The sequence below is a fragment of the Eublepharis macularius genome, chromosome 4 (assembly GCF_028583425.1).
Source record: "Eublepharis macularius isolate TG4126 chromosome 4, MPM_Emac_v1.0, whole genome shotgun sequence".
NCBI lineage: Eukaryota > Metazoa > Chordata > Lepidosauria > Squamata > Eublepharidae > Eublepharis > Eublepharis macularius.
This window is the reverse complement of record NC_072793.1, coordinates 187,475,048-187,488,282: the sequence shown is the minus strand read 5'-3', so window position 1 is coordinate 187,488,282 and position 13,235 is coordinate 187,475,048. Positions and strand designations below refer to the sequence as shown.

General features: G+C 49.1%; 1 protein-coding gene and 2 pseudogenes across 2 annotated transcripts in view; 1 reads left to right on the top strand and 2 right to left on the bottom strand.

The window, feature by feature from the left end:
- The window catches only part of LOC129328438 (zinc finger protein 208-like), a 42,093-nt pseudogene extending 40,430 nt beyond the window's left edge, over positions 1 to 1,663 (bottom strand).
- LOC129328463 (zinc finger protein 420-like) overlaps positions 1 to 13,235 on the top strand; it is a 262,738-nt gene that overhangs the window by 138,959 nt on the left and 110,544 nt on the right. The window lies entirely within an intron of this gene.
- LOC129327025 (zinc finger protein ZFP2-like) lies at positions 1,057 to 13,171 on the bottom strand (annotated as a pseudogene).

The window sequence follows — 13,235 nt, the reverse complement described above, 5'->3', positions numbered from 1 at the left end:
GCCAAAGAGTCTGTCCTCACTGGCAGAGGGTGAGTAGTACCCCTTGTGGGGAAGAGGCCAGAGATGTCCGTATCACAGAGAAACACAAAGTTTTGCATGAGAAATTCATGGCCCAGTAACAGTCTCTGCCTGGGCTTCTCTGTTGCGGCCATCTTAGGCAGGGGGTGACCCTTCTCCTGCCTCCCCCTGGCGTGAGCAGCGCCAGAACCAGCAGAAAGGGGCCCGATCCTCAGAGACTGACAACTGACCAGGAAGCATTCCTGCTCTCCACCGAATGGCTCCCCTCTGGGACCCCCCCCTCCTTACCTGAGATGGCTGCATGGCGGCTTTTTTTTCCCCTTCCACCACACAGAGGAGAAGGTGGAGAAAGTCTCAAGAGTGTCTTCTCCCTGTTGCTTTGCAGTGAGAAAGAGGATGGGAAGCCATTTTTAGTACTCACAAATTTCTGTGCCAGCTCCTGTGGTCTCTGGCTTGGCTTCTGGGCGCAATTCCAGATCTGATATATGAAGGCTGAGGAGGGTTTTGCCCAGCATCTCTCCCCCCAAACCAGGCCATGTTTACCAGGGGACTCCCACCTTCCTTATTCATCTCCCCTCCTGGAGATGAATTCCTCCCAACCTATTTTAGGGCAATGAGCTCCTGGCCATGCCTGAGACCGCATCACCCCCTCCTCCCCTCTGAGGGGAGCCCAACAGCCCCTCCGGCCTGCTCCACACAACTCCCAGATTGTGCTGGGAAGGAAGTGGGAGAGCTTTGAAGGGATGATGGGACAGAGTGCCTGACTCAAGGGGGCAGGGGGGAAAGCTCCAAAGAGATCTAACGAAAAAGTTCCCCACAAGTAAAAAATTAGCACTGAAAGGAGGCAGTTTCTGCCCTCTTTCTATGCTCGCTCAGCTGCTTTTCTGTAGCAGGGAGTTTTTAACACTGTAGGAAAACATTCCATGTTATGCGCCTCCATTGCAGTCTGGAATGAAGCCATCCCGTCAGACCTCCTTTAGGAAAAGGAGCTTAAATAACAGGGCAAACCAAGTGAGCACCACACCCCATTCCACCCTCTCAGGTCTCTGCCCCCTCCTTCTCTTGCATGTGTGAACCTGGCCTGAGACGGAGAGTTATACAGGCGCTGGGCAGGGAGGGAGTGTCTTGTTTTGGGTGCAGCGCGGCTGACCCTGAAGGAATCCGGGGCCTGGGGTGAAGAATCCCTGGGGGACTGGAGGGGGGGGGCCTTCCCACACCTGCAGGAGTGTAAAAGAGCAGCCCAGAAGTTACAGGAAACAGGGCAGGATTTTCAAACAGAAAGGGGAGAAGGTTTCAAGAAATAAGGATATTACAAGAGCAGCTGAGGTCTTTTGTGAACAAAGAATTAGAACGGAACCTAAAAAGTTTACAGCAAAAAACTTTTGAAGTAACAGGGAAGTATTTAGCCTAGCAATTTAAGAAAAGGAGAGAGAAAAAAATAATTGGCAAAATAGTTGAGGAAGGAAGAGAAGTTGTGGAACACCGAGGTATAAAGAGAATATTTTACAAATATTATGCCAAATTATTCCAGAAAAAAACTATTAATGAAAAAGAAATAGAACAGTATTTGGATAAGGCGAAGATAGCCAGGATTTCGGACACTACGAAGAAAAATTTAAACGCCCCAATTACGGAAGAGGAAATTTCAAAAGCTATAGACTCAACAAAATTAGGAAAAGCACCGGGTCCAGATGGAATTTCAGCCAAATTTTATAAAATACTGAAAGAAGGCCTGGTGCCAAGCAGGACTGGGGAAGGTCAGAGAAAGGCCGGGAAGCCCCCGGAAGGGCGCGAAGCGAGGGGGGAACCGAGACAAGGAGCCCACGTGGGAAAGGAACAGCTTGGCTGTTTTCCTCGGAGGCCCCTCCTGTTCTGGGTCAGGGCCCCGTTTTGTCTGGGACTCCGCAGGGTCCAGCGCCAGTCCCTGCCCCCTCTCCCCCTCCCCCCCTCTCCAGCCCCTCAGTCCTTGACTCCCCCTCCCCCAATTCCGCACCATCTCCCCCCCCCAGTCCCCGCCCGCCCCTCCGTCCTCAGCGCCTGTGGAACCTGCAGCCACTTGAGCCCCGTCCCGCCTCCACAGGCGCCGCGTCTCTACGCGAAGGGGAGAGCGGAGCTCTGGGGGGCAGGAGGAGGGGGGCAGAGCGGGCCTTTCGGGGGGAGGGGGCTCTCACCCCTGCTGCCCCCTCCTTCCTCTCTGCTTTGGGCCTTGCTTTGCACTGGAGCCCCCTCCCCATAGGCCCCCTTCTCCCCCTCCCAAGCCCCTCTCAACTCACCCGGTTCCTCCGAGCCCTTCAGAGCAAACCCGGAGACTCAAAGGCCTCTTTAGCAAGGGGGGGGGGGGGCGCGCAGGAAACGGCTTTTCTCCGGAGGTCCCCCCCCCACTCCATGCTCCTCTCTAGGACTGTGAGTTTCTCCCTTTAACCCTTGGAGAGCCGCATAAAATGTTGGGGACAGGAAATGTCCCAAGGAAAAGAGACCTTCAATTTAGTACACAAACTGTTCGTTTGCAGAATCAATCTTTTGTTTTATTGTTTGTGGGTGTTTTTGTTTTCTCTCTATGTGCTGTAAGCCGGCCTTTGCCGTCACTGCGGGAGCCTCTGTTGGGGGTGGGGGGGACGAAGGGAGCTTTTTCTGTTACCAGCTTTGGGGTGGGGGGAGCTTCTGTCAGGCGCCCTCTGCACAGCCTGCCCCCCCTCCAACCAGGAAGGAGAGCGATGGGTGGAGGGTGGCAGAAGGTGCCCGCCTGTTCGATGGCACTTTCCTCGGTGGGTGCGCGTCGTCTCCATGCTGTCTGAATGCTGCTTGACTCTCTCCCTCATTGCTGGGGGCTGCTTAGCTTTTGGCAGAGGGTGCTTGGAAAGTTGGGCTCTATAAAGCTGCACATAGTAGAGGACCAAGCAGAATTACGTCCTATATTTGTCTGCAAACCGAGGCATAGATTCATAAGGTGGAAAGGAACCTCAGGGGTCATCTAGTCCAACCCCCTGCACAATACAGGAAGTTCACAACTATCTCCCCTCCCCAGACCCCCAGTGACCGCTGCTCCATGCCCTGAAGATGGCAAAACACCTCCAGGATCCCTACCCGAACTGGCCTGGGGGAAATTGCTACCTGACCCCAAGGTGGCAATTGGCATTACCCTGGGCATGTAAGAAAGGGCCTGTCAGGTTCTGGCAGTTAGACCCAAATAGTACTCCACATCAAACACTCCAGGCGCTTGTGTTAAAGTTGCTTTCTTCGGGTTCCGCCGTTCAGTGTTCGCTCGACTACTTCATTGGCAGAAGTGACGGGGATAGGAAGGGTCAGGTTAGTTGCAGGGGGTGTTCCCGCCCTTTAGAATGGAGACGCTTAGGGTTCCCATGGGTGGGGCGGGGAGAGAGAGAAAGGGCGAAGAGTGCGGGAAAGAGAGCCGGAAGGAAATCGTGTTCAGCTCTCAGACCTCGCCTGCCAGCCAAGGTCGCTCTCCAGTCTGTTGCGGCGGCGAGTAAACACCTATAAGATGCAGCCCTTCCTGCCCTGCCTCTCAGGGTCTGCCCAGCAGGTTCACACAGAATCAGCCTTGCTGCCAGGTGGCCATCTAGCCTCTCTGCTTAAAAAACTCCAAAGAAGGAGAGCCCACCACCTCCCGAGGAAGCCCGTTCCACCACTCTGCCAGGAAGGACTTCCTAATGTTTAGCGGGAAAAGTCTTGATTAGGTTGAAGGAGCTCGGAAGGTTTAGCCTGGAGAGGAGATGACTGAGAGGTAATATGACAACCATCTTCAAGGACTTGGAAGAGCTGCCATATAGAAGATGGTGCGGAATTGTTTTCCGCTGGCCCAAAAGCTGGAACCAGAAGCTAGCCCCCAAACAGTGGCCGTGCTGCTGGGAGGCACCCCCATAGTGGCCACTGGGCATTGGCAGTTTTTGCCGCTGCCTTAACCAGTTTGTCTAGTAGTAGCGCTGGATCCAGTATAACCCCTGGGCTCTTAACCGAGTCTGCGAGGGTCAGAAGAACTCCATCGAAAGTGGGGAGTACAATGTCTTTCAAGATCTCTGTCTTCCCAACAAGCATCAGTTCAGTCTTGTCTGGGATCAATTTCAATTTGTTGTTTTTCATGGGGACCTGGATAGCGAGATACAGAATTGGGTGTCACCTGCACATTGGTGACATCCGACTCCATAGCTGTGAATGAGTTCTCCTAGAGGCGTTACGTAGAGGCTGAATAACGTGGGAGGTAAGACTCTGCCCTGCGGAACCATGCAAGATAGCTCCAGTTCTAGAGACAGCTGATCTCCAACGGCAACCCTCTGAGTCCGCTCCAAGAGAAACGATTTAAACCAGTCCAGGGCACAACCCTTGATGCCCACTTCTGTTTCTAAGCGCCTCAACAGGATGGCACGGTCTACTGTGTCAAAGGCTGCAGACAGATCTAGGAGGAGCAGTAAGGAGGCGTGGCCTTTGTCCATATTCAGACGGAGATCATCCACTAATGCTACTAGTGCTGTCTCTGTCCCATGCCCTGGTCTAAACCCTGACTGGAAAGGGTCCAGAGCGCTAGAGTTATCCAAGAAGGCCTGGATTAATTAAAACCAATTATTCTGGTAAAATCAAGAGATGGGTGTGTTAGCTATGAAGGAGAATATGTTCAGAATATTATAGAAGGAGACTGAGTTAGGTGCCCAAACTCCCTTTTATCGGAGTTCACTCTTAGTTTGAAGTTTATTTAGTAAGATTTATGGTCCTTAGAAAGATAATATGAATCTGGAGAGAGAGCGGGCGGGAGGGGGCTCCTAAGAGTTGGGGGATATATTATTAAAATATACAGAAAGCAAGACTTTCCAGGAATAATGGATGGATTTCAAAATTTTGATTTGTTTAGATGTGGTGCCATCACATGGCATAAAATATTATAGCAATTTAAAAAACTTGAAGCATTTCAGCATCGCTTTAGTGAGATCATATAACAGTTTAAAACTTAAAATATATTTTTGTCATGCTTTTAACCTAGCTGCTAAATTCTATAACATCTGTAATAGCCTTATATTATTCTAGTATTACTATGGAATTATTACATCAAAGGTTGATTATTGTTGCGGGGATTATAATAACACACATCGTAAACCCCTCTGAGTGTGGCATTAAGTTGGCCTGAAGGGCGGTATATAAACTGAATGCTGTTATGTGAAAAGCATTTCCTTCCACAAACAGCATGATTAAGTTGCAACACGAGGACACTCCAACTGGAAAATAACCACTGAGGCTCAAAACACACGAGACAAAATACCTAGATTCAACTCGTGTTCTCTTACCTAAAGGTTTGCCGGGAAGTGTAGGCATCCTTGCAGCTTAAAGTTTAGCGTTTACAATGCAGGCGTCCTTGCAGCTTAAAGTTTAGCATTTACAGTGCAGGCGTCCTTGCAGCTTAAAGTTTAGCACTTACAGTGCAGGCATCCTTGCAGCTTAAAGTTTAGCATTTACAAAGCAGCGAGGAGGGAAGTGCAGGCGTGGGGTGACTTTCCTCCCACTCTCAAGGTGCATCACGGCATTTTCCCTTCCCCTCACCCGGCCTGGCCCTGCAGAGCGACACCTGGCTGCACCGGGAGACTTTAAGCTGCAAGGACCCCCGCACATCCCTCTCTGCTGCTCTGTAAATGCTAAACTTTAAGCTGCAAGGACACCTGCACTTCCCGACAAACCTTTAGGTAAGAGAACACGAGTTGAATCTAGGTATTTCATCTCGTGTGTTTCGACTGTGAGTGATCATGCAGCCCAGACACAGGGAGAAATTTGGAATTTGATTGGTCTACAAGAAAGGTGGAACCGTAAATTCAGGGAATATGAGAGACGACTGCCTAGGCAGATCATGGTGAGAAAAAAAGGCTTATGGGATTACTTTCCTTCCCTTATATGTTCCCTCTAAGTACCGTCTCCAGTCAAAGAACCATAAGCCAGTTGGAGGACTTTCCATTCTCATCCTTTGAATTTCATCACCTACTGGAGTCAGTAAGAAGTATTAGCTCTGTTACTGTCCATCGCTTTGCTATTTTCGAACTCAGTTTGGTTTAAAGCAAGATTTTTCCACTTTTAGAACATTGCTATGGTTTCATTCCTATGTGAGTTCTTTGATGGATAGTAAGTTTTCCACGTTCCTTGAAGCTCCACACTCCAGGCATTTGTATGATTTCTCCCCTGTGTGAATTCTTTGATGGAGTGTAAGCTTTCCACTTTCCCTGAAGCTCTTTCCACACTCCAGGCATTTGTATGGTTTCTCCCCTGTGTGAATTCTTTCATGGATAGTGAGATGTGTACTGTTACTGAATCTTTTCCCACACTCCTGGCATGTATATGGTTTCTCCCCTGTGTGAATTCTGTGATGACCAGCAAGGGATGCACTGTAACTGAAGCTTTTCCCACACTCCATGCATTTATAAGGTTTCTCCCCTGTGTGAACTCTTTGGTGAGAAGAAAGGCTGTCAACCCGAGAGAAGGATTTTCCACACTCCAGGCATTTGTATAAATTCTCCCCTGTGTGAATTTTTTCATGGGTAGTGAGTTGTCTCCTGTTATTGAATCTTTTCCCACACTTCAGGCATTTGTATGGTTCCTCCCCTGTGTGAATTCTTTCATGAACTGCAAGGTCTCTACTGTACCTGAAGCTCTTTCCACACTCCAGGCATTTATAAGGGTTCTCCCCTGTGTGAATTCTTTGATGGCAATCAAGGTTTCCCTTCTGATGGAAGCTTTTCCCACACTCCAGGCACTTGTATGGCTTCTCCCCTGTGTGAATTCTTTCATGCATAGTGAGATTTGTACTGTTACTGAATCTTTTTCCACACTCCTGGCATCTATATGGTTTCTTCCCTGTGTGAATTTTTTTATGAACAGCAAGGGATCCACTCTGACGGAAGCTTTTCCCACACTCCAGGCATTTATAAGGTTTCTCCCCTGTGTGAACTCTTTGGTGAGAAGAAAGGCTGTTAACCTGAGAGTAGGTTTTTCCACACTCCAGGCATTTGTATGGTTTCTCCCCTGTGTGAATTCTTTCATGGGTAGTGAGTTGTGTACTGTTATTGAATCTTTTCCCACACTCCAGGCATTTGTATGCTTTCTCCCCTGTGTGAATTCTTTCATGGATGGTGAGATGTCTATGGTTATTGAATTTTTTTTCACACTCCAGGCATTTGTATGGTTTCTCCCCTGTATGAATGCTTTGGTGGGAATTAAGATTTCCCCTCTACCTGAAGCTTTTCCCACACTCTAGGCATTTATATGGTTTCTCCCCTGAGTGAATTCTTTGATGAGAATTCAGGTGTGAACTCTGACTGAAGCGTTTCCCACACTCCAAGCATTTATAAGGTTTCTCTCCTGAGTGAATTCTTTGATGGGAATGAAGATGTGCACTCTGACTGAAGCTTTTCCCACACTTCAGGCATTTATATGGTTTCTCTCCTGAGTGAATTCTTTGATGGGAATGAAGGTGTGCACTCTGACTGAAGCTTTTCTCACATTCCAGGCATTTATATTGTTTCTCCTTTTTGTGAATTGTTTGATGGGAATTAAGCTTGTCTGTCTGATCAAAGTCTTTTCCAAACTCCTGCCCTTTAAATACTTTTGTCTTGGTACGCTTGTTCCAATAAATATCAACGTTTGTTTTTTCAGGATTTCCCCCCTCATTTGCAGCGCTCTCAGTCCACTTGCCTCCTTTGTATATTTTTTGAAGTACTGGAACTTCGTGAGAAAGATCACCTTGTAAAGGACCGGAACTATTCCTTGGTGGGTATTTTCCCTCATCCTTCCTTGGTGCATTACAATATTCAATGTTCTCTTTCTGTGGCAGATTGGTATCTTCTTTTTCGGTTATCGCAGGTTCTTTTGATTTGTTTGCTGACTCCCAGTCACCTCCTGCAGAGAGAGAGAAAAACCAGGCATGATCACAAAACAGAAAAATGCAACTGAAAACTTAGGGAATGCACTAAACAAACTGCTGCAGAGGATGCAAGAATTCTAAAGCTCGGTGTCAATATGGTAACACAAGAGTTCTGCAGAGCTCTAAATCAGGTTGGCTGACTTTTGGATCCGAGGATGGATGCTGGATTTTATCGTGGTATGTTCTACTTTGGTGAAATCTTTGTGTGCCTGGGATCACTTATGCCAGTGTTCAGAACCACTTACATTAGGGATCCCCACCACTCTGCCCAAGGGAGCAAAGGTGCCCACCAGCTGGTTAGCTGCCACTGCTAGGACGAGAGAAGACTTTCCGTCTCCCTTGCAAGCCGGTAGGATTGTTCTCCCCCTGGGCACTGCTGCTGGGAATGGGAGAAAAGCCCCTCCCTCTGCTATGCAAGCTGCGTAAAATGTGTTTACATGAGGGCTGTCTGGAGTTTCTTTGGGCCACATCTCTGTGGTAAAGCACACGCTTTGCGCACACAAGGCCCCGTGTTCAGTGACCAGCATCTCCACTGAAAGGGATCTCACGGGAAACCACCTTGTCAGGGACCCGCTGCGGAGTAAAGTTACTTCAACTGGAACTCCTGTGTGTTAACTTGGGGATCAAACTGCCAGGGACTGACACTGACTCTGTTCAGAAACCCAAAGAGAACTAAACAGGTTTAAAAAAGGCATTACCCACACATATACAGGAGCAAATCTATATGGACACACCACAGGAACCTCAACCAGGAATTTTCTATCTTCTGCCCAAAATGGACAAGCCCGACAACCCAGGGCGTCCTATTGTTTCGGGCACGGGGACCATCACTGTTGGCAGGTGTGGGTTCATGTACTCCCTTCTCAGATCCTTTGCCATAAATGCCCCAGATATGTGCAAAACACCACAGAATTCCTGAGAATAATACAATCTGTCGGCAATCTTCTGGATAACACTCTTGGCCACCATGGATGTTGTCTCTCTATACACCCACAAAGATGGACTGCAAGCTACTAGGAACACCATCCCTTGTAACACCACAGCTGACCTCGCTACCAAGCTTTGCCGGTTTGTCCTCAATAGCAACTACTTCAGACTTGGTGAAGATTTACTCCTCTAGCTCAACGGCACAGCCATGGGCACTCACAGGGCACCAAAATACGCCAGCATTTTCAAGGCTGACTTGGAGCAGCATTCCTCGGTTCCCACCTGCTAACCCCCCTCCTGTACTTGAGATTCACTGATGACATTTTAATCATCTGGACACATGGAAGGGAGCCCTGGAGGAATTTCCACCAGGCCTTGAGAAACTTCCACCCCGCCGTCAACCTGACCATAAATCAATCCACACAGGAAGGACGTTTTCTGGACACCACTGTACAAATAGATGCGGGATGCTTAGAAACTTCTTTATACCAGAAACCTACCGATCAGCAACTATATCTCCATCCAAAACTCACCAAACAATCCATCGCCCACAGCCAAGCTCTGTGCTACAGCCCCCTCTGCTCCAATCCCTCTGACAGAGATTCTTGTCTGCAGAATCTACAACAGGATCGCCACAACAGTGGACAGCCATTTTGGTGTAGTGGTTAAGAGCGCGGGACTCTAATCTGGAGAGCCGGGTTTGATTCCCTGCTCCTGCACGTGAAGCCAGCTGGGTGACCTTGGGCCAGTCACAGCTTCTAGGAGCTCTTTCAGCCCCACCAATGTCACAGGGTGTTTTGTTGTGGGGATAATAATAACACACTTTGTAAACAGCTCTGAGTGGGTGTTAAGTCATCCTGAAGGGTGGTATATACATGGAATGTTGTTGTTGTTATTTGGATTTTATTTGGAATTCTGAATGTATTTGGCTGTGCTATTTACTATGAGGAAAATTTTTCCAGGGCTGTAGGTGTCACTTTTCAAGCAATGGGTACTAAAATTGCAGGGATCCTAGTCCTGCCTGTCCACTGAATACTCACCATATTTTAAGTGAATTGGACCACAGGGAACAATTCTATCGGTCCCTGAACAGGCTGCCCCCGGCCACTCCCCAATGTTTCACAGCGGGCAAATCCACGGCTTTCTCCAAGACACAGGAAGCCGTAGCCAACCCACAACAGCAACCAGCAAAGCCTACCAAGGCAAGCTGAACCCACAAAGCCCAGAAGAACCAACGTCAAATAGGAGAATTCCACCAGGACAATCAAACCAGAGATTCTCAGCAGGAAAAAAAAACTGAAGCAAGGGACGCAGGTAGAAGCTGAACAGAACCCGTGCCACTCAAAACGTGCCAGGCAGGACCCAGGGCCAATGCCAACGTATTAGAGACAATGTAAAGCCAGAGAATCCCAGAATGCATATGGAAAATGGCAAGCAAGCAGCGCTGACACAAACACACACACAGTGATCCTGCCTCCTTCCCCCCTCCTCTTGTTTCCAGTGAATTCTGCAAAGGTGGGGTGGGGGAAGCTGCAGCATTCTTGAAAATGAGATTTCCGGATATTCCCAAACAGGTCTGGATAATTCAGGAATTTAAATACTGGCATATTCAAATATTCCTGAGTAAGCCGTACCTATCCAAATATAACGAAAGAATATCAAACAGGTATTTTTCAGATATATATCCAGGTCAAGAATACTAGCTTGCACACCCCTAACAACAGTCATTTGGGGAATTACAATACCCACCAGATGCAGAGCGAAACAGATCGGGTATTGAGAGATTCTGAAAAGCCGATACCCTGAAAATCTTTTTGGTCTCTAAGGTGCCACTTGTATGGAAGTTGCCAGTGATGGCCAGAATCATTTTAAGAATTAATTAATTACTTAATTGGTGTCCATGTTTGCAGGCCCAGTTTCCAGGCTGACTGTAACACCTGCAGCCCAGTGTCTGTTCCTTGCAGCTTCTAACTGGAGAGACTGGTTCTCAGAGACTCTGAATTCACACCGTTTTCACACAGAGGGAAACGCTGATCAGCAGCTGGGCCCTGATTGGCTTGTGGAGGGCAGGGTGATGGCCGGACTCCTGAAAATACGCCTTCCCAGCTCACCCGGTTCTAGGAGTGGGCACACCTGCCAAACCAATGGGCGAGAAACAACCAGCGACGAAAGTGCTTCACAGACACAGAGGGACCAAGCTTTATAACTTGTAGATATGCAGATTTTAGCTAGCAACAGAGAGGTTGTTTGTTTTATTTCTGTTGCCTGAATTCGAGTGTTTTATGCTTTGCGACACTCTGTAAACCAATAAATGGATGTTTTATTTAAGTCTCTGTCTGGATGCAAAACTTGCAGGTAGTACACCTCAATGACAAAGGCAGGCTACAAATAATGTAAATAATTTTTTTAAACAACTCCAGGCTTGGAAATTGCTGGAGATTGAAGGGGTGGATCGGAAGTGGGGAGTGGAAGGACTTCCAGTATGGATTACTAGCATAGAGTAAACCCCCCAAAGCAGCCACTTTTCCCTCCGGAATTCATCTCCGTAGTTTGGAGATCTCTTGTAAATCGGGGAGATCTCCAGCCCCCACCTGGCGGTTCAAGAGCAACACATTCCGGGACATTTTGTTCCAAGGCCCCATTTGTTTGTTTATATTCTGAATGCCCCAAGCCTGATCTCTGCAAACACACCGTAAGCATTTAGACCATAAGTGTTTAGACCAACTTTCCAAGAGTGGTAGAAGAAAGAGGCCTCAGTTGACTTCACAGCCCCTAAAACAGAAAAGTGTAATACGCCACCCCTGCGCTTCAAGATGTACAGCCTTCAGAACTCATCACCGTTCTTTGGAGAAGAAGCAACTGGGAGGATAAAGAACACTGCAGAAATCGACCTTCCCTTGGAAGGAAACACAGGGAACTCACAGCTCCGTGACACATCTAAGCAGTTACCTCTAAATCCCTCCTCTTCATCAGAGAACGTGAGAAACAGCCCTTCCTCTTCCTCCAGCCAGGATATGAGGTCAGGTTTGACAATCAGAGGTCCTGTTTATCAGAAAAGACAGAAAATTATGACTCTTCAGTGTGCGCATAAATCCAGCAATTCCAAGCCAGCTTGGCTGTCCCTCCAGAAACACACAAGAGGCAAGTAAGAGGGGTAGGGCGGAGTGCAGCACGGGGTGAAGAATCCTCCATCTGGCACTGGCAGTTCTGTGGCCTCTCCCTGCCCACCTGAGACTGAAATGCCAGAGAGCCCCGCAGAGCTCCTTCCACAGCGCAGTGAGGCAAAGCCCAGGGAGGAGGGGAGCCCCTGCTGGGACCATCCCACCCTCCACGCCAAGCGTCCCTTGGCACCTCTTCTCAGGCACTCCAGGGACAGGACTGCCAGGCAGGGGCTCCCTCTCTGCAGGGAGGACCCTGAAGCCCTCCCACATCCGAGGAAGGAGCACGGAGGGGGGCAGAGATCAGCCACTGGGCCCAGGGAAGACTGCCTGGCTATGCCCTTCCTCATTGAGGTCTTCCTCACAGCCACTCCTCACAGCAAGTAGGAGGCAGCCCAGGAGAAAAGGATCCTCACCCAGAGAAGCCACATGGCCAAAATTCTCCAGCATGACTTCCTTGTACAGGACTCTCTGGGCCGAGCGCAGCAGGCTCCACTCCCCCCGGGTGAAACGCACGGCCACCTCTTCAAAGGACACTGGACTCTGGAAGGAGAGGAAAGCATTTCTTTACATCACTGGAAAGGACAGTATATGAATGCTGGAAGACGAGAAGAAAGAGGGGGGAGAAGAGCCCTGAGGGGACATTTGGCTTCCCCCTCCCAGACCTCTTGAAGGCCATCTTGAGGGCAAACAGATGTCCGTATCACAGAGAAGCACAAAGTTTTGCGAGGGAAATTCATGGCCCAGTAACAGTCTCTGCCTGGGCTTCTCTGTTCAGGCCATCTTAGGCAGGGGGTGACCCTTCTCCTGCCTCCCCCTGGCGTGAGCAACGCCAGACCCAGCGGAAAGGAACCTGATCCTCTGACAACTGACCAGGAAGCATTCCTGTTCACCTCTGAATGGCTCCCCTCTGGGATCCCCCCTCCCTGCTTACCTTAGCTAGATCCATGGCAGCTCTTTTCCCTTCACCACACGGAGCAGATGGCGAAAGTCTCGAGAGCGTCTTCTCCCTCTTGCCTTGAAGTGAGAAAGAGAAAGAGGGCAGGAAGCCGTTTTTGGTACTCACAGATTTCTGTGCCAGCTCCTTCTGTCTCTGGACTGGCTTCGGGGCACAATTCCAGATCTGATGTAGGAGGCCGAGGAGCGTTTTGCCCAGCATCTCTCCCCCCAAACCAGGCCATGTTTACAGGGGGAGTCCCACCTTCCTTATTCATCTCCCTTCC